General features: G+C 43.6%; 1 protein-coding gene across 1 annotated transcript in view; it reads left to right on the forward strand.

The window, feature by feature from the left end:
• The first annotated feature begins 19,048 nt into the window (after nucleotides 1-19,048).
• Nucleotides 19,049-20,336, forward strand: part of SNRK (SNF related kinase) — a 42,078-nt gene continuing 40,790 nt past the window's right edge. Inside the window, exon 1 of the mRNA XM_064672086.1 lies at nucleotides 19,049-19,308. The gene's annotated coding sequence lies outside the window, so the exon portion shown is untranslated. The remainder of the gene's footprint in view (nucleotides 19,309-20,336) is intronic.

The following is a 20,336-nucleotide window of genomic DNA, read 5'->3' on the forward strand; positions in this document are numbered from 1 at the left end:
GGGGAAGAACCTTTTCCTAATATCTAACCTAAACCTCCTATGATACAACTTCAGGCCATTCCCTTGAATCCTGTCACTGGTCCCCACAGAGAGGAGATCAGTGCCTGCCCCTCCTCTTCCCCTCACAAGGAAATTGTAGACTGCAATGAGGTCTCCCCCAGTCTCCTCTTCTCCAAGCTGAACAAGCTAAGCGTCCTCAGCCACTTCTCATGTCTTCCCCTCAAGGCCCTTCACCATCTTTGTAGCCCTCCTTTGGACCCTCTCTAATAGCTTTATATCTTTTTTTATATCGTGGTGCCCAAAACTGCACACAGTACTCAAGGTGAGGCCACATCAGTGCAGAGTAGAGTGGGACAATCACCTTCCTTGACCAGCTAAATTCTGGTGCTGTGAATATGTAGGACAGGGCACAATAAGAGAGCATGGTTTTGGCCCACAGAGTGCATTTGTAGCTCAAAAAGTTCCAGGGAGAAAGTGTCTTTGCTGAAGTTATTAATATTGCATTTCTATGACAGAACACCCAAGCCGAGACTCCGTCCATTGAAGGGGAAAATAAAACACTGTTTTTTGGATAGGAAAATGAATATAGTGATTGTAGTATGAAAAAGGGACTTTCACTTGTCAGGCCATTTCTCTAATGGGCCTACAGGAGCTGCTCATTAGGAGCATTTCAATCACAACCAGTGACCATTGAAAGCTCTGTAAAGACAGCCTCCATTCGTTCCCATCACACTGCAAATACACAGTCCATGCAAACATTTGGGTTTTTTCAAGCTCCACTGAGACTGCTGGCTAACAAAACCATCAGCATCACACTGAGTGAATTTGACAAAATAAGAAGAAAGCTGAATGTCAATCAATGAGACTTGTGAACAGAGATGTCTATCTTGAATTACCCTTTTTGTGCTCCTGCCCATTACCTGAAGAAATGTGGGACATCTGGAAAGCAGGAATTGCAAATGCAGTCAGTTACCCTCTCAGCTGTGACAGATCTAGTTTGAGTTCTGGTTGTATTGCTCAATAATTTCTTTAGGGAAAGATATGTTGCAGGAACAACTAATTGAAAAAATGGTAATTAATTGACATATACACTCCATCTCAGCAACCAGAAAATGTTCGTTCCTGGCGCTGGAAAGAGACAAGAGTCTCCTCATCCCAAGTCATTTTACAGCTCCATTAATCACCTGCATTTGCTCCAATGGACAATGTGCTTACTGCAACTGCTTTGTCTCATGCCTGCATACATTTTCATACCCTGACTCCCACATAGCCTCCAGGAAACTCCTCAGTGCAGGCAAATTACTTCATGCAGTTCACAGAGGCACTCAACAACGCTGCTTGGCCAGCTCCATTAATATCATCATGCAGCATACGGATACTGCATTTTATGCATGCATGTTTTTCAGATTCCAGGAACAACTTTAACATCATTAGCTAACTAAACAGTGTGTTTTACCCATGGTAATATTTCTCAATAAATGCAACCCTAGTGGAGGCTTACTGATGGATTACCATGGACCTGTTTCCAAGGTTACATTTCTACTGGCCTTTTTCTATATGTTGATGTCTTTTACCCATACATTAAAGCAGAGTCTAGAAACATACTTGCCTTGGATACGTATTGGGTTGCTATAATTCAGGAGTTCTAGCAGTGAATTCCCAGGTATTACAAGCCCCTGACTAAAAGTGAGGTACAGCCTGTTGATCACACAGCCTCTCCCCAAACCTTCTCTCTGTCAGCTTCCTCCCTCAAACTTGCATTTCCTTCAAGATCTAGTATTGATTCTTCAGACTCAGCCCAGGGATTATAAATATCCCCTATCTCCCACGTTCCAGTTAGCATTTTGTGAGAAAACCTGAGGAAATTCAGCAACACAGCTAGCTTTTACACAGCCTTCTAAAACAGCTCATTAAAAGCAAAGAAACAAGAGAGCTCCCCGAACACCAAGCCCTTTCTGAAATGCAGCTTCCCTCCATCTAACTCTGTCCTGCTCCAGAAGTCTCTGTAGCAAGGAAGGTAAACAGGCAGTTTAAGGGGTACCTGCTGTGAGATCTGCATCCCTTCATCTAGAGCCCTGTTCAGACCCTTCCCCTCAATGCTCCAGCTTTCTCGTGCATCTCCTTCAAACTTCACCCAGGAGACCTTTTAAATCCTCTTTCATCACCTCTTTAGCACTGCTGAGTTGCTGGCAAGTTTCCAGTGCTCCTGGAAAAAAGGGTACTAGTTTGTATGAGGAGATGATGCAGTCAGTGGAACAAAACTCATTATGCCATCCAGTAGAAGCAATCCAGAAAGTCTTTATGCTTTGAATATCAGGAGACACTGCAGCTGTAAGCATTGAAGTATATGTATAATGGCTTGTCTGTCACCTTGGATTTTAGGGACCAGCCTCCAAGCAGATACGCAAAAATTTCCTGATCAACAGTCACTAAAGAAATCTTTTTTGAATTTTTGCCAAGAGGAAAACAATAGACTGCTCGAGCACTTCAGCTTGAATGGGTGCGAGTTATTGTGCATCCTCTGCCTAGCTGTATGTGCTGAAAAGAGAGATGCATATCTGCTTTTTCCTTAATCCCAAGGTACTCTACTATCCCACTGGGAAGGATGGAGCTATGTAGATACCATTGCAACTATCAGCTGAAGTTGAGAGATCAGTTCTCACAGCAGCACAGAGTACACCATGAGCATATGAATACATCAACTCTGAAGTCACTAGCTCACCTGGGCAATTTTGTTGCTCCCTTTAAATGTCACTCTGTTGTACACTAGCAATTATATGACCCCACAAATTAGTCAGAGCTTGGGTTAGAAAACATGTGGTATGAAGCTGCATCAGGGGAAGTTCAGACTGGACACTAGGAAAAGGTTCTTCACACAGAGGCTGGTTGGTCATTGGAACAGGCTTCCCAGGGCACCAAGCCTGACAAAGTTGAAGGAGTGTCTGGATGATGCTCTTAGTCATACAGTTTAGTTTTAGGTAGTCCTGTGAGGAGCAGGGAGTTGGACTCAATGATCCTTATGGATCCCATCCAACTTGAGATATTCTATGATTCTGTATCAGACAGTCAATAAACTGGGTCTCCCCAGCAGTTTTAGAGGAAGACAGACTTTAAAAATGGCAAGAGGGTAAATAAAGTTATGACACATACCATCTACTTCTCTAATATTAGCTTTGGTGTTTTGTAAGACTTTCCATAAAAATAAAGGCATGAAGAAAAACAGGAAGGTTATGTATAGGTAAAATTCTCTAAATTGAGAAAGGTGGGGCATTTTGATAAATAGGAAATAAAGATGCTTTGTGCTTTGAGAATCCTGAAAAATGATACTATCATATAAACCAACTACAGACTATGAATATCATTTGTTATTATATTGTTTCAGTAAACATGTTTGCCCATCTTCTTTCAACTGTAGCTGCAGAGGAATTTCTTTTTTTAAATGCAATCAGAACAAATTTCAGTGTACTTACCTGTTAGCAGAATGTCTCTCAATTTTACAGTGAAATTGTGCCCAGGGCACAGTTTGAACAAAAATTCAAATTTGCAACTGCAGGTAGTGAAACCCTGTTTTTGACACATGCCTCTTTGTTAGTCAGCTGGTGCAAATCAGTCATCATGGAAATCAGAAATTCATTGCAGAACAAGGTGTTGTACATTGCGAGAACTGTTCCGAGACTAACAAAGGACAATTTATTTAATCTGATTTTAGTTTCTGAATTAAGTGGCTTTTCATTTCTTCTTTTAGATCGAGGAATTTGAGTGTGTACCTCCTCTGTGTACCACCTGAAGCTGCACAGACAGAACAGCTTGTCTGTGGAGATTGAAACCAAAGGTCGGTTTGCCTAATGTTGGGATATGGGCCAGGTCTTGTCTACAGTTTTCTCTCTCTCCCGATATCACTCTTGTATTGGTGCCAGGAACTAGGATATTCATCTTCTCTAGGTAAACATCAGTTTATAAAACAGAGAATATAATTGCACAGCAGCAGCTATGATATATCTTGGGACTAGTGAATGCCTCCTAATTGAGCTTTAGTGAAAGCAGCAGTTCTGGCATTATTTTTATTCACCTTGTGGAAAATTATTGGAGCATATTTCATATAATTAGGATCAAGAATGGATTTGGCATCACTTCCAGCAAATGCCCCTGAACACTAATCTGGTTTATTTGGCACCACTGATGAAGCTTCTCTTGTGGGGAATACAATGACAACAATTAACCTGGCAATACAGAACAGAAAGGGGAAGTGGGAAATTGTCTTGTCTTTTATCCACATACAGCATGAAATGTGACCTCATTCAGCAACAGAGCAGCAGGGCCTTGAATTTATTTTCTTCTTCCCTCCTCCCCCTCTATCTTGAGTTGCCCTGAGGAATCTTCTATGTTTTTTTCCATTTAGCTGAAAAATCTACACTTTTCATACTGTCCAAGAGGATCTCAACAAAAAGACCTATTTAAAGTGTTTGTAGCTAAATGTATTGGATTTGAGTGTTGTTGAATGACCAAAAGACTGCTTCCTTTTCTAGAATTGGACTAATATTGACTTTCAACAGCTACCAGTTCAGAGTGAGAAATCAATACCACGACTTGGGCAAGGTCTTTAGCTTACTGCACCAGGATGTACATTTCTTTTTTTTTTCCTTTTTTTAATAATTGCATATCATTGATACATACTCCAGTTTCTAGTGGGTTCTGTTTGTTCCTTCTCAATTGGAGACAACTCCAATCTCTGGACAACTCATAAAACCCCCTTTTCCCTCTCCTTTATCCACTAGTTATGAATTCAGCACTGGCAATACATTTAAGATTTCCAGGTCAGGTGAAGTGACACTTCATCCATCCTTAGTTTTTTTTTCCTTTGATCCAGTTGTCAAGCTGAACGATGGCACAGTGAGACTTGGGAAAACTAGTCCTCTGAAGTTTGTTTGTAGGGAAGATGATTGGAAGAAGAGACTTCCACTAGAAGCAGGACAAAGAGACTAGGTATTACCCTAGTATCTTAAATATGGCAAAGCTTGAGAGACTGAGAGAGATCTACAGACACAGGGAAACTTTGACAGGAAAGAGGAAGAGCAGAGCAATTTGGTTTAGCTGCTGAGCCAGCTAAGAAAGGTATGTAGAAGAACTCTATGGAGACAAGTGAGAGAGGCGGATCCTGTGTATTCAAGGAGACTTAGACTTAAACACAAAGAACACTATAAAGCAGTGAGGAAATTCAAACAGGGAAATATAGAGAGTTGCTTATTGACATTACGTGTTTTTTATTTTTGTTTTTGTTTTCTAGAGCAGTATATTTCTTTTGCCAGATGTAGGACCTAAGTATACAATAAATGTCTTGCCCAGACTCATATTCTGTCCCTGACCATGGCAGTAGGAAACATTATCCAGGCAAGCGTGCTCATTTTATTTAGGAATAGTCACAAAATCTGCCCCTTTCCTCTCTCCCAAGTGGCTGGAGAGTTGAGATGGGAACCCTCGAGTATTTACTTTCAGCTCTGGAACTCATGGTAGGAATTTGCTTAAGCTGCTGAGCAGCCCAAGGAAGGCAGTTGTAGTCCCAGGACACGTGATTTCTACACGTAGTCCCATTTCTTCTAGGGGAAAGACAAAGAGAGCCTATGGCCAAGCAATGTGCAAGAGAGACTGAGTAACAGGCAAGTGCTGTGATGTGCTTAGGTGAAGAGCACCTGAAGAGCCTCCTGTAGGCTCAGTGTAGTAGGGACAAGGTGTAAAACCCTGGTGAGAACCATACTAGTGTTTATGATGGGCAACTGGAGACCACAGGATTGTATTTCAGTCATGTTATTAAAAATCTTTCCAAACACAACAGATTTGGAGAATGCTGTCAGGTCTAGCCCCATCCTTTCTGAAATGCTGCAAAAAGAGAAGAGACTCACAGCCTGTCCTGATCATTAACACCCCCCTCCCCACAGCCCCCAAACAGCCTGGAGCAAATGCCAAAACTGAGAGCTCCTCACAGAAAGTGTCCTTCCATTATCCTGAGCTCCAATCTGTGCTCTATCCTTTTCTTCAACAGCATAAAAAGGGATGTGGTAAGTAAATTCTGTGCACGCTGTTCGCATCAAAACCAACAGCTGATCTTGTGAAATTGCTGCTCCTGGTAAAATACCTTGTTTAGTAAGAGAGTAACTGTGTACAGCTCCTGGACTGACTGTAGATGTAGCCCAAAGATGAGCACATTGCAGCAATTTAGCTGTGAAGCAACAAGCAACTGACCTGCGATAGCAAGGCCCATTATGGTTAAAAAATACACTGTCACAGCATCCTGGCCAGACAAAAATGAGAAACTTCCTAGAGACTGTTGATTTGTGATTGTGCAACAGGAACCCACCTAGAGCACCAGTGTGCAAACCAAGAAATGGCAGGCACACATCTTCCACAAGGAGTGGAAATCACTATTTTTCCTAAGCAAACGAGTCAGTTTTGCCGGGTGTAATTTTTGCCAAGCCATTTCGTCACGGACTCAATCCTCCACCAATAATCTGTGAGGATTTCAACAGCTCACCAGCTTTGTTGTCAGGTGAGCCAGAGTGGTTTATTGTCAACACAGCTGCACTACTGCAGCCTATTTTCCCTATTCTGCCTCCTACGAAAAATAATTTACACAGCAGAGAGGAGCAAAGGGCAGGACAAATGATGCTGAACCTGGGGGATCTGATCCTTGCCCTGGAAATGCCTAGTGTGGAAGGAGTGGCAAATCTCTAATGCCAGGCCTCCAAGTGGGACTGAGCAGTGCCCTGCCACTGTGGCTGATCCCTGTCCCATGGTCTATGTTCCCTGTTTTAATTCATGATGCTGCACTTGGGAAGTAATATAGGCCCACAGTGCTGCCCCAGACCTCACCCTGTGCAAGTGGCATTCCAATTAATTTTCCAGCATTTTTTATTAAACATTTTATTTTTATGCACACATGCCATTTTATCCTATTTTTAAATTTAGAGGCTCTTTAATTCATCCTTCACTTAAAAATCTTGGATACCAACCTTCTGGCACCTCAATTTAAAAACTCCGGCCTAAATCTCTCATGTCCTCTCTCATGTCAGACATTTCACAGCCCCCTAAACAGTGACAGCTAATACATTGCATATGCTGCAATATCAAGTTTCATAAGCAGAAAATGAGGTGTCACCCTTAACCACGAATTTCCTTCTCTCCTCTTCTAAAAATCTGCGTAATAACAATTAACACAGCTTAAATGCGTATCTCACATTTTCAGAAGTTTCAGACAAATATTTTCACCTCACACTACACCAGAATTAGAAAAATAGCAGTGTTCCCTGTCAGCACAAAGAGAAGTGAAGGACAATAAATCACTGACTTGTAAACTGCACCCAGGAATCAATAAAATGTAAATGGCTACAACACAGAAGGTAGAAATACATTAAATATGAATGATAAGAAAGAGGGATAAGACTGGAAAAAGGCTGTGTATTTTTTCACATCAGACAGAAGTGATCGAGAATGGTTCTGGGCTGGTAAAAGAGGAGTTCTTTGCAAACAAAATAGTGTCTGACCATGTAACCCTGTCCACTACCTCTCTAATAGAAACAGAATATATCATATGACTGTCAAAAACTTTTAGAAACTTTACACATCGCTGATTACAAATGAAAATGTAATGCAGTCTACACATGTTCTGGTTCTTATCTCTCCTCCAGGGGAAAGCATTAAAGCCTCAGCCTGCCATGGAAAAAGTAGCATTCCGACATCTGTGACCAGTATGTGTAGAGAAGAGAAGATAAGGTGCATATCAAGCCTACATCCTGTGACAGGGGTCTCAGAGTCTCTAGAGATAGATGAATGAAAGTGCATAAGACCAACCAAAAATCCCGTAATTAAACCTTTGCTTTCCCCAGAAATATTTACTCTCTGTGTAGTATTTTCTGTTTTGAAAGAAAAGCTCACCAAAAAGATTTTGGTTGATATCCTCAATATCCAGTGCTTACACACATGCACACACTCCCTTTTTCTTTTAAGAAATATATAGCCTATTCTTGAGCAAAGATACTGTGTATACCTTAAAGACTCCCTGGAGAAAGTTCAGCCTGCTGGCCTACTGTGCAAGGTAAGAGGTAAGCTGTTAATGGTTGCAGGATGACATTAGATATATGGGCTGTGAGACAGATTTGGATCTTTGAAGAATAACTGGTTTTGAACAATAGGAGATAAATAAATCAGAACAAAGCCACAGGTAGATGCTTGGATGAACAGTGGCCTGCCAGTCAGTGGCAGTCATTAGCCCATACCAGCAGTGTAGGTGAGATGAATAAGGCAGAGTTTCAACTTCAAACTTCTGAGTTTTACAGCTAGAAGTATAATCAGCTTTGTATGGTCAGCAATTCCTCTTACTGCTTTAGAAACTTAAGAATAAAAAATGCAAATGCACCTTTCATGTGTTGATTACTTAGGGATGTACAAAACCATGAATAGTGGCAGTAATGAAATGTCTCCTGGGTGCCTTTGAACATTACAGGAGGACACAGGCGAGGTTCCCTAGGAAACCAGAGATGCACTCCAAAGCATGGGCAAGCTTGGCCAGCTGACAGTCACTCAATTGTGTTCTGAACATCACTGCTAGAAGGTATGTGATTCAACTTCAGAGTGAAGTTGGAAGGACTGATTGTGGAAAGCCTAGAGGAGGTTGGGATAGATTTATTCCTGATTGCACAAATGTTCAGACCTCCAAAAGAAAGAAAAGGCTGATTGCTAGCTATCCAAAATGAGGGGGAGAGAGGGGTGAATAACACCTTCAATTAATCTAAATATTGATCTTAGTCCCAGATTCTGCTGGCCTAAATTCCACCTAAATCCTTGTGCCTACTGTTTTCCATTGGCTGGAACCCCAACGGCTTCTAAGTAATTATTCCAGAGATGTGAGTAAGGCTTAGAGCACAGAGCCACCAGTGCTCAACATTAAGTACTCATATTTATGTAGAATCTAGTCTTAACAAAACTGGGCCTTAGGATTAGACTATACCTCTGAGGTGCTTATGAGGGAAGATGCCTGCAGACCCAATGCTTGACCTTTCCTCTTCTGAATTTTAGACAAAAATATCAATTTAGTCTCTCTTGGGAAATACAATTTATCACCTCTCCTAAACTTTACTCTTTTTCTGTATCTCAGCACCTCCAACCCAATACTGAGTTTGCTCAGAAGAGAATTAAGACCATATGTGCGTGTGAACCACATGGGGAATGTGAAGAGAAAAGAAAAAAAAACAAATATTTTGCCCTCCTTGGAAATGTGATTTCTAACCCTTTGCAGATCATTTCTCTCTTACCACAAGAAGTAAAGACCTTTTCAGCAAGGACAGAACAATGGAATTTCTCATACAACTATGGAAGACATGACATGACTGAATTTCTTTCCAGTTGCACTTCTCTAACCCCCTTAGAACAAGCCCCTGTATCCATTAAAGACTGAAAAGCAGTCACAGAGATTTCAAAATGCTACCTATGACTTGTCAGTGAGTCCTTCCCAATGATCTGTGGATCAAATACCCTTACTACGAGATATTTGAGGACTTGGATGTTTGGAGTGGAAAGGGTCTGCCACATACAAACTTTCTTACAGTTTTCCATGGATTGAAGAAGCACTGTTGTTCCTGAGCTGCCCTGCCTTGGTGTGAGATAGAGCAGACAGGTGTGGCTGTAACTCCAGCCCAAGTGATAAATACATTTAGCAGCTAGATTAGCATAATTGCTTGCCTAGTCAGCTAGCATGCAAAGTGCACAAACAAGTATCATAACAGTTTTATTACATGTACATGCTTGCGTTTCCCTGAGACGTGAAAAAACAAACAAATTGGTAATTTTAGAACAGCAGTAAAAAAAACTTAAAAACTGCAATGAGTAATTTAAAACAAATGTTAAGAAAATTGTGTCTTTAAGAAATTTTCTCCAAGCTGTGCCCCAATTCTATTTTATCAACATGAAAGAAATGATGACCAAATACATTGCCCATCACGAAAACTTACATTTAGGTAGCTTTTGTTTTGTTCCATTATGAAATATACTTCACTGCAGTCATTTATACTCTTCAGTGTAAAAGGTGTGATTCCATCTGGAAACATTTTAAATGGGTGATTGGTTGAGAAATGTCCCCACCCTTTCTTTGTTCAAACAACAGATAAGGAATGTGCCTCTTATTTCTCAAGTAGAGTATTTAGTTCTTGCTGATAAGATTGTACAGTGCCTTTTGAAGAGCTTGAATATCAGTGAATTATAACTGGTTTAAATACATTTCTAACAATCCGCTATAATTTCACAAATGTTACATAAGCTAGCTAACAAATTTGTTAGTCAAAACAAATAAGCTGAAACATCTTTGGTGTTACACCAAGATGCACTCAGCTGTTAAACAAAGTAAAATCAGCTGTTGGGAATTTGTTCATTTTACAAATGGCACATTGTGTATGTTACAGTGAACAGTGGGAGCAGTGAGCAAGATGTGAATGAAGTAGTCTATCAGATCCTTGGTTTGATTTATAATAATGGGGTTGCATTGACAGGAGAGTAAAATACAGCAAAGCATATGTTCACTGTGAGTAATATAGACTCATTTATACATTACGAGAGTATTAAATAAACAGGCTCGATCATTTTCTAAAATAGTCCTACAAAGAAAGTGGTTATAATGCCATGGGACAAATTCTGCTTCACAGGTAATGATCAAACAGAGAGAAAAAAATAGCCCCCTTTTTTTTCCCAGTAAGTTTCAAGTCCATCTTTTGGCGAAGGGAGTTGAAATAGCATTTATTTTCCTGTTGTAGGTATAAAGAAAAACTAATCTTGTTCTTTCTCTGGAACAGAGAACAAGCATGATAGTGGCTTCATGGCATAACTTGCTCAGTTTCAGTCCTCAAAGAATTTGGTCCCTTCAATTCAGATGCTGGCAGGAAAGGGCTTGGTAGGACTTCAAGAAAATGTTGACATAGTTTCAGAGATGTCACTGACAAATCCAACTCAGCTATAAAACAGTTACTGCAGGAACACAGAGAAATACAGGCATTTATCTTGAAGACTGGCAACCCTTCCACATGAATGTTCTAATTAGGAATCATGACATCCTATTTCTTTTTTTAATACCCCAGTTGTAAATGGACAACAAATGTTATTTACCAGTGATTGAGTAAGAGACTGTCATTGTTTAAACATGGAAATGGAATTTAAAGTTCTGCATTTAATTATGTTTGGGGTTGCTTTTCATTTGGAGCTAAACCTGAAGATTTTTTAAAAATGTGGCTCCAATATTGTTTCTCTTTGTAAAATGGGAAGAATGTTAAAGAACATATCCAAGCAGCCTCTTTCAGCATGAAAATTGTCTAAAAAATAGTAAATCACCTAGTTGTTCAAATAATCGTGCACCTTATGAGCACAGTTATTTTGTGTTATGGTTCTAACCACTACACTATGTGACAGATCTTATAAACCAGGAGTTTCTGAAGTCTCATTTCTATTTCTTGTCTTTCCTTTTTTTAATGTGAAAATGGTTCTTTATCTCTCCCAGAGACCTCTATTTCTTGTCCACCTACTCAGAAGCAAAGTCATTACAAGAAAACATCCTTTTTTTTTCTTTCCAGCCTGAATTGAGAAGTTCTATACATTTGTCAGTAACTTTGTAAAGCAAAAATCTGATATATTAAACACACAGCATTCTTCTCAGGCCACCTAAAAGATGGGAAGACCTAGTATGGAAAGGAAGACTGAGTGAAAGGAAAAACAAACAAACAAACAAAACCCCAGAACTGTTTCCTGAACTCTAAGGCATAGGCCAAATTGAACTTGAGGTGTAGGTGGATACAATTTCCACAGCACTGGTAGCGAAGCGCAGGCCAAAGCTGGAGCTGTGAATTCTTGGGAATGTGAAGCTTCAATCTGCTAACCCTGGAAAGCTGCTCTGCCCTTTGCTCTTCATTTCAGGGGCACGAGTTTAACTACACAGCTTTAACCACTGGCTTTTACTGCACTGGCAGGGGTCAATTTGACTACATTTGCTGCACTGCTAAGAGCAGATGTGTAAGTATTTAGTATGGCATTCATCACAGTAAAGAAAAAAAATTCAAACAAAACCCCCTAACCCCAAATCCTTTGTTGACGTGAATTTTTGAAATGTTTCGTTTAAAAACTAATATATTGCACTTGTAAAAATGGCAACACTATCCTTTTAGGTGAACAACCGCTATTCCAAGGAAAGACATTTTGCTGCGTAAAACATGATTACCGCTGTTCCATGACTACAATTGTCCTCAAAGGTGCAATTCTCAAGCTTTCCTTCCAAGAAAGTGCTTATTTTTTAATCCATGGCATTACATCGTTTTAGAGGTCTTCAGTTACAGATCTCCACATTGCATCTTGTTATTTTCTGCAGTGTATGGGCTGCAATTAAGCTTAAATCAGGGGTGTGTATTCCTAAGGACTTTTTCTTAGGTAATATGTGTTTGAACGTAACTGAAAATAAGCAACAATTATAAGACTGTAAAAAGCCCTTAAATATTTGGTTTTTTAGGACATGATGGTCCTGTTTCATCCATTAAAGTGGCAGGGTGGAATATAGGTCATATCCTAGCCATTAGCACTTACGCTTCAGTAGCAAACAACTGGGGTTGTTATCTGTCACATGACCAGAATTCTAATTTTGATTTTAAAGCAATAATTGTGTACTTTTTTTCCCTTTAGCAGTGCACATATGGCTGATTTTCTACACTTCCTACTGTTTAGTGTATTCAAACCCGATATTACATAAAGTAATTGAAAGAATTCTTTCTGCCATTCATTTGTGAAGAGTCTCTCACCATAGATTTGTTCTTCAGAAGGACAATTTTTCTAAACACAACCTTCCATTCTTCCTCCCAGGTCAATGCTGCATTCTTTTTTCTTCTACCCTGGCAAAGTGATAGGGGATTTTGAGAATCCAGTTCAGACAAAGTCTTCCCCAGCCAGCGTGACACCTGCACAAGGAAACCTGGCACTTTGTCCCACACAAAAGACTCTCAACCCTTCCCAGAACAGAAAAAGGCTGAGAGTACTCCTGAGTTAAGGTCCTGACTGCTATAAAGGAACATGTTGGCACTAAGGGATTTTTTTTTTCTGGAACTGACTCACTTTTTCCTACCCTGTCTCTTCTAGAAGAGTTACTAGGAATCCCTAAATAACTTGGGCCAAGCCCAAAACCATAAGTGAAAAGGAATGCAAGTCACCAGTCTTAGAACCACTCCTAACTTTACTATGTTTAATTAGTTTATCACTTAGAACACTAATGGCATGTCCTCAAACTTTATGCCTCTATCTTCCCTTCCAGATTAACACATTTTTATCCCTTTTGACTGAGAAATTAAGAGTCCACGTCATATCTGACTTAATGCATCATTTCTACGCCTGATGTTCTTTTAATGTCCTGTTCCTTTCTGAGTGAAGCAGGAGCTTTTGAACTGTGTCATCAGCTCACCAGAATGAGATGTGGGACAAAGGTATCATAGAAAAGGTAAAGTCTCTGCACTACTGTGCTAACTGAGACTGAGAGAGGCTGCGTGCTGGGTCTCAGCCTGATATTTTTGTCCCCCTGGCATAAGTCAGGTTTGGCCATATCCCAGGTTTCCTGTCAGTACAAGGGTTCTGTTCCCTGCATTGCTGGTTCTGCCATTTGTTTCACCAGCTGGATTTGTTGCTTTGACTAAAAAGCGAGTGAGGAGTTAGGGGACACGATATGTGCTTCCTTCACAGTGGGCAGCAACTTTCTAATTGCCTTTGGCCCAAATGCTGCTCTCCACCCACAGCAGGAAGCACACACCTTCTTCCTCCATGGCACTGAAGCACCCCTGGCCTTGCTTTGTGTTTCTCCCTCCATTGGGTGGGTGTTTGTGCCCCTCCTCCTTCCTGGAGGGAGGAGAGACCTTTCGGAAAGACCTGCAGCAGCATGGTAGAGCAGCTATGCAGTGGTGGAGAAGCACAGTATTCCAGATGTGGTCTGAGTGCCAAGTAGAGAACGGCAATTTCTTCCCCTATCTCATGGCTGTGCTCCTGCTGACCCAGCCCAGGGTGCTGTTAGCCTTCATCACTGGCTTGGGCTTACCCAGCTGTCCCCTAGACCCCCAGGCCCTTCTCTACAGAGCTGTAACCCTGCAGAGTTATTCTGTCCCACATACCATTTGTCCTGGCTGAATTTCATGAGGTTCTTGTCATACCATTCCTCCAGCCTGAGTCCCTCTGAGTGGGAGCTCAGACCATATTTACTAGTCCCACCAATTTGCTGTCATCCACAAACTTGATGAGAGGCCACTCCTCTAGGCATTGACACAGACGTTAAACAGGTCATGTCCTAGGATAGATCCCTACAGTACTCCACTTCTTCCTGGCCTCCAGACAGAGTACAGCCTGCTATCTGCTGGCCTCCAAGTCCTATCATGTGAGCAGTTTTTTTACCCATATGATTGTCCACCTATCTTGCCCATAATGTTCTTTTATGGATACAAGATTGTGGTAGACAGTGTCAAAAGCATTGCAAAAGTCAAGGTAAATAATATCCACTGTTCTTCCTCATCTATAAATCCAGTCATTTTACTATAGAAGGCGATCAGGATGATTCACCCTTGGTAAATGCATGCTGGCTCTTTCCAATCACCTCCTTCCTGTGCCCGGAAATGTATTCCAACTGCACATGGATTTCCTCATGGACTGCAGTGAGGCTGGTCAGCCAACAGTTTTCCTTTTTTTTTCCAAGAGTCACTGGGGGACACTACAATGACTGTGGAGACCCTAGTCTCCACAACCTTTCAAAGATAACAGTACAGCCTTGCAGTGACACCAGACACCTCTCTCAGCAGCCTTGGATGCAAGCTCTGTTGACCTCAGGCATGTTTATGAGTTAAATTCTCCCATGTAAGCCCTGACTTGATCCTCACCCATTGCCGGCAGTTCTCCTCCTTGAATATTAAACACAGAGAGCTGGGAGACCCTGATAATGTGCCTGAGGCAACAATGGCTCTAGGTACCACAACCCTATCTGTTTCCCTTGGTAGATCATTTGTCCTATTCGGGAACAAGACCTTTCTTCAATCTCTTACTCTTGGAGTTGTGGCGGAAGCTCTTATCGCCCTTGGGGTCACTTGCAAATCTTAACTACGGCTGAGCTTTGACCTCAGAAAAGAGACCGTATGTGATTCCTTTGGACATTTCCAGCAGTTTCTGCTTCAGCCCAGGAACCCAAGTTACCTCCTCTGATCGTGGAAATGTACGGAATGTTCAAATGCAAGCACTGAGCCTATTAAGAAATGTAATATCTGAATGTCCTCCACAAGCCTCAGTATAAATTGCACTCTTCTATATCTGTCCAAAGGCAGCTGCTTTGTTCTGCTTTGTCAGGGAAACTGTTAATAATTTAATAATGAAAGGGAACTAATGAGGCCTATGGATTTGAGCCTCATGCTCAGATTATCCAGTGTCTAATGAAGTGTGAATTTTGACTGAAGCTTTTTCCACCCTGAGGGGAAAAAGCCACTCTCATCCATGCGGATTCTCCTGTGACTAATGAAGGGTGAGCTCACACTGCAGCTTTTGCTATACAGGGAGTACAGGTAAGGTTACTCTCTGCTGCCTAGGCCTAGTTTCATGACACTTAAGAAAACATGTAATTCTGGATATATCTACCCCTTTAATTCAGATTTGACCAGTGGGTTTGGGAATTACTAGGGAGAATGGACATACTCACAAAGGCTGGTCCAAAGTCATTATTTAAGTCTTAAGCACTTTGAAACATCCCAAAATTTTCTTGTACTACTTTGCATTTCAAAAACATGTCATCGGAAAGGTGCAAAGTAATTTACATCAAGTATTAGCCTAATTTTTGAAACAGGCGAACCACAACAATTCACCTTTTTAAGAACATAGTCCCTTTTCAAATACTGTAGACTAACAACTTCATGTGTGTTTATACACTCCATACTTTTGACAGATGGCTTACATGTTTAGCATCTTATATAAAATAAGGTTATTTCTAATGTCAGCCAGCAAGTATTCTGTAAAAACAAATATTATCTACCATTTTCTTTCCATAGTAGACTATGCTTGGATTTAGCAAGGAGGAATGTTGTCTGGTCTGATTTGGATGCATATATGCCATGAGCAATCCCTCAAACAGATGCATGAGGCTGTTGCTGTCACCTTCCCTAGACAAATACATTCAGTTTAATGACTGACTGGTGAGGTGTGTGCTGCTGTGGCACAGTTGTCCTGTTTTATAACCAATGTGGGGACAAGGCATGGCGCTTTTATTGCGAGGCAAACCAGGTGAGGCCAACCAAAAGCAGGAGCACAGGGCCGACCTCCCCTGACAACCTCGCTACTACAGCTTGCGTGATTTTACAGATGCGTAGTTGCCACATTAAGTTTTCACTGTGAAAAACCTCACAAAACAAGGCCCTGTGCCACTGCAGAGAAAGCCCAGTGTAAGTGACTGTGTGACAGGAGGTTTTCATTAGCTTGGTGTGGGAATGGTATTGGTCTCACCCCAGCACCTAGCGATCTAGTGTAAACAGTGATAGAACTGCCTGAAAAAAAGGCAATTCTACCCCACTGTGACTGACAGATTCCTTCCAGTCCCTGTTGTCTCCTCTTAAGTACTGCACCTATCCTTGACCCTCTCCTTAGTCTCACACATACTCATCTACAAAGACTCATCCTATTGAGTAAAAGAGCTGTTGTATTATACAAGTGACCTAAAGTATAGTGTCTCAAAACAGCTTTATCACAGGTGAGAATTTCCTTTTATTCCTGCAAATGTATCCTTTTCCACCCACTTGTTCTCCCACGTAAGCAAACACATGGAAAGGCTGAGTACGTCTGAGTGCGATATCCTGCATGGCAGTGCACTAGATGTTCATGTGATTTCTGAAAGCTGATATAAAGAAGTCCTTTAGGACAAAATATTTTGCAAAGGGAGACTTAGTGACACTGAACCGAAGCATCATTAGGTCTTTGTGAGATGTGCCTTCTCCAACACGCCAACGAAAATCAAACAGAAAAACAAGTGGAAATACATAATTATTATTAACCAGAGAGACAGAATCTAGACTTAAGTTTTACAGAACAATAAGCAGGAGGCATCACCTGATTGCAGCAGGCTCAGGAGTCCAAGCGGTGGTGACTTGAGAAATCAGTGATAATCAGGCAAACACAGATGATGGGCTGGTTATTGTAATCTTTTACATTAAATCTGTCTTGTAAATTCAGCAATCAGTTGTGTTTTACTGGTGTCCAAATGGTGTAAGAGTGGAGAGTCAGGCCTACGGAACGGTCTAAAGTATGACAAAATCATGAAATTCTCATTCGTGTTGGGAAGCAGTGACCAGACTGAACAACTCCTGAAATTTTCATGTATTTTTCTATTTTATTTCTCTTTTGAAACCTTAAAACATGAAATCATTACGTCCTTTTTATTACATATGATCACACTATTTCGGTTTAGCTATTCCCTGAACTGTATTTTCTGGTTTAGTTTATTCACAGATTGGTTTCAAGCTAAGAAATTCTAGGTTAATTCAATAGCCTCTGCTGTACAGTGTAATATAAGCTATTAACAAAGGAACAGCATCTGAATTTTGTTGAAGCATGGGGAAAACTGAAAAGCATTTATCAAACATCTTCCTAAAATTAGGCTTTGCTACAATGAGGTTTTGTATTTCTCTCTCCATATATTCCAATTGACCATTTCTATTTGAAAAAAATAAAAGGGCACTTTTCAAAGTGCCACTTTTACGGCTTTCATTTCCCTGGCTATTCAAAGATTTTCTTTCCTTGATCGTTGGAGGAAATCCTTGCATTATTTCTGATGCTCAAAGCATCTTAGCACGTAGGAACCCAAATGCTTCTGCAGTGCAACCATTCAAGCTGTTTCCCTTCCCTTCCCTACACGTACAGCCATATATGTGTACAGAGGGAAACTCTGTACTCTGCCAGGTGTAAGTGTACAGGGAAACTCTGAAACACCTGCCAGGCTCATTCTTTGGCCTATTTTCTCCTACTAGCCTCAATGACATCGCTTCCTTTCACTACCCCTACTTCCAGATGACCTCCACCATTACACTGTGCTCCCATCCTTCCCACCACAGGGAAATCCGATGGCAGCATGCCTCACTGCCTAGGCCAGCTGCCCAGGACACAAGGGGCAACATCTCTATACTCTCTTTAAGATGCTATTACTGCTACCCCTTTCATTTGTGATCACATCAGCCAGGAACCACAAGCGTGGCTACTACCTACTTCCCTACTCCCAGATGACCTCCACCATCCATCTTGATTCTGTCTTTCCCACCACAGGGGAATCCAATGGCAGCCTGCCCTGCTGCCCACACACCATTGCTACCCAGGCTAAAAGAGGCATCATGCCCTGCCCAAGGAGGTGGTGGAGTCATTGTCCCCGGAGGTAGAGAAAGACTGGATGTGGCACTTCTTGCCATGGTCTAGTTGACAGGGTGGTGTTTGGCCATGGGTTGGATTCGAGGATCTTAGAGGTCTTTTCCAATCTAGTTGATTCTGTGATGCCCATACTTGCATTAATACGCTATTATTTCAACCCAAGAAAGGGTAGACAGGTGTGGCCCTTCCACGACTTTAATCAGCCCTCCAGCCCAGTGTCCCCTCCAAAGGGACACAGGCGTCCAACTCGCCGCCACGAAGGCGGCAGACGCGCGGTCTGTGACCTCTCCTCAGACCTTCAGCGTTTGCCTTCCCCTCCTATTTTTGTCATTTCCAAGGCGACTTGCTCAGGACCTTCAGGCAGCTGGAGCCCCGGGCAGGCAGTACCGGATCGTTCCCTTGCCCTGCCCCTCTTGCCCTCCCCTCCCCTCAGGCGCCCTCTCCCCTCCCCGCTCCCCTCCCCGCTCCCCCCCCGCCGCCATTGGCCCCCTCCGTGACAGCAGTTGGCGCGCGGCCTCCCCTCCCCTCCCCTCCCCGCCGCGCGGCGCAGGCGCGGCGGCGCGCGGGCGTGCGTTATGCCCGCCCCGCCCCTCGCGGCCCCGCGCGAGCCGCGGCCGTTGTTGTCAGTCGCGACTCGGAGCCGCCGCGGGAGTGGCCGCAGTGCCCGGGGCCGTCCGAGCGCAACCCGCGTCGGCGGCACGGCCCGCCGCACCCCCGAGCCTCCCCGCTGGGCTCACGGACCCTCTCCCGCCTTCCCTCCCCGACGAGCTCCCCGTCCCCGCCGCCGCTCCCGAGGGCAGTCGCGGCGGGCGCTGCCCATGCAGGGGGCGGCGCGGGGCGCGGCGCCCCGAGGAGACGCCGCCGCCGCTGCGGGCAGTAAGTTGTCGGCGGGGTTGGGCCGGGTTCGACTCGGGCTGGGCTGGTGGGGTGTGGTGGGTTCCTTCCTCCCCCTCCCTGCGCCTTCCGTTCCTCCCGGAGCCGGCCGAGCCCAATGGCGGCCTCGGCCCAGGGGGAGGAGGCGGCCGTGGGGGGACGTTCCTCGGCCGCCGCCGAAGGTCGGTGTGTCGGTGCCACCCGGGGCTGCAGGCAAGGGCTTGGGGAGGGGAGGGCAGAAACGAGTGTTCTGCGGGGACGGCAGGCTCATGGGATTCGGGTGTTCCTGCGGGGACGGCAGGCTCACGGGATGCGGGTGTTCCTGCGGGCACGGCGGGATCCCGGGATGCGGGTGTTCCCGTGGGATCGGTGGGCTCCCGACATGCGGGTGTTCTGCGGAAACGGCATGCTCCCGGGATGCGGCTGCTCCTGCGGGGACGGCGTGCTCCCGGGAGCCTGCCGTGCCCCGGGCGCGGCGGAGTGTCCGTGCGGCGCGGCCCCGTGTGACCGCGGTGACAGCAGCCGGCCCCGCGCTGTGACCGCGGTGACACCGGCCCCGCCGCCGCCCCCCCGCCGCCGCTGCCCGCGCCCGCTCCGCCGCGTATGTGCCGTCGCTGGGAAGGGAAAAAAGGTAAACAAGCGCGGCCAGAGCCCCGCGGTCCGGCCACGGGCGCGTTTTAGGGGAATGACGGTGCATCTTGCCCCTCGGAGCCGAGTGCGTAGCCAACAGGTTTGCCTTCGCCTTTTTCAGCCCAGGGCTGGAGCGTGGCCCTCCTGACAGCGGCTGGAAGTATCCCTCGTGCTTTGTTAGTACGTGTCTTGCTGCTGTCAGTACACTTACTGCGTTGAATTTGCTGCCTTTAGATCGCTACAGAAGTCAGTTGGATAGCTAGTGAGGTCCCGGATAGAGGTCTTTGTGCTTTTTGTCAGGTGGGTTTTGGCACCCAGGTGGTACTTCACTAGATAAATTAATGGAGGGTGACTTTTAAACATGTTTGTGGTTGATGTACAGTCTTGGTAATAGTTGAAGG

The sequence above is a fragment of the Pseudopipra pipra genome, chromosome 1, assembly GCF_036250125.1.
Source record: "Pseudopipra pipra isolate bDixPip1 chromosome 1, bDixPip1.hap1, whole genome shotgun sequence".
NCBI lineage: Eukaryota > Metazoa > Chordata > Aves > Passeriformes > Pipridae > Pseudopipra > Pseudopipra pipra.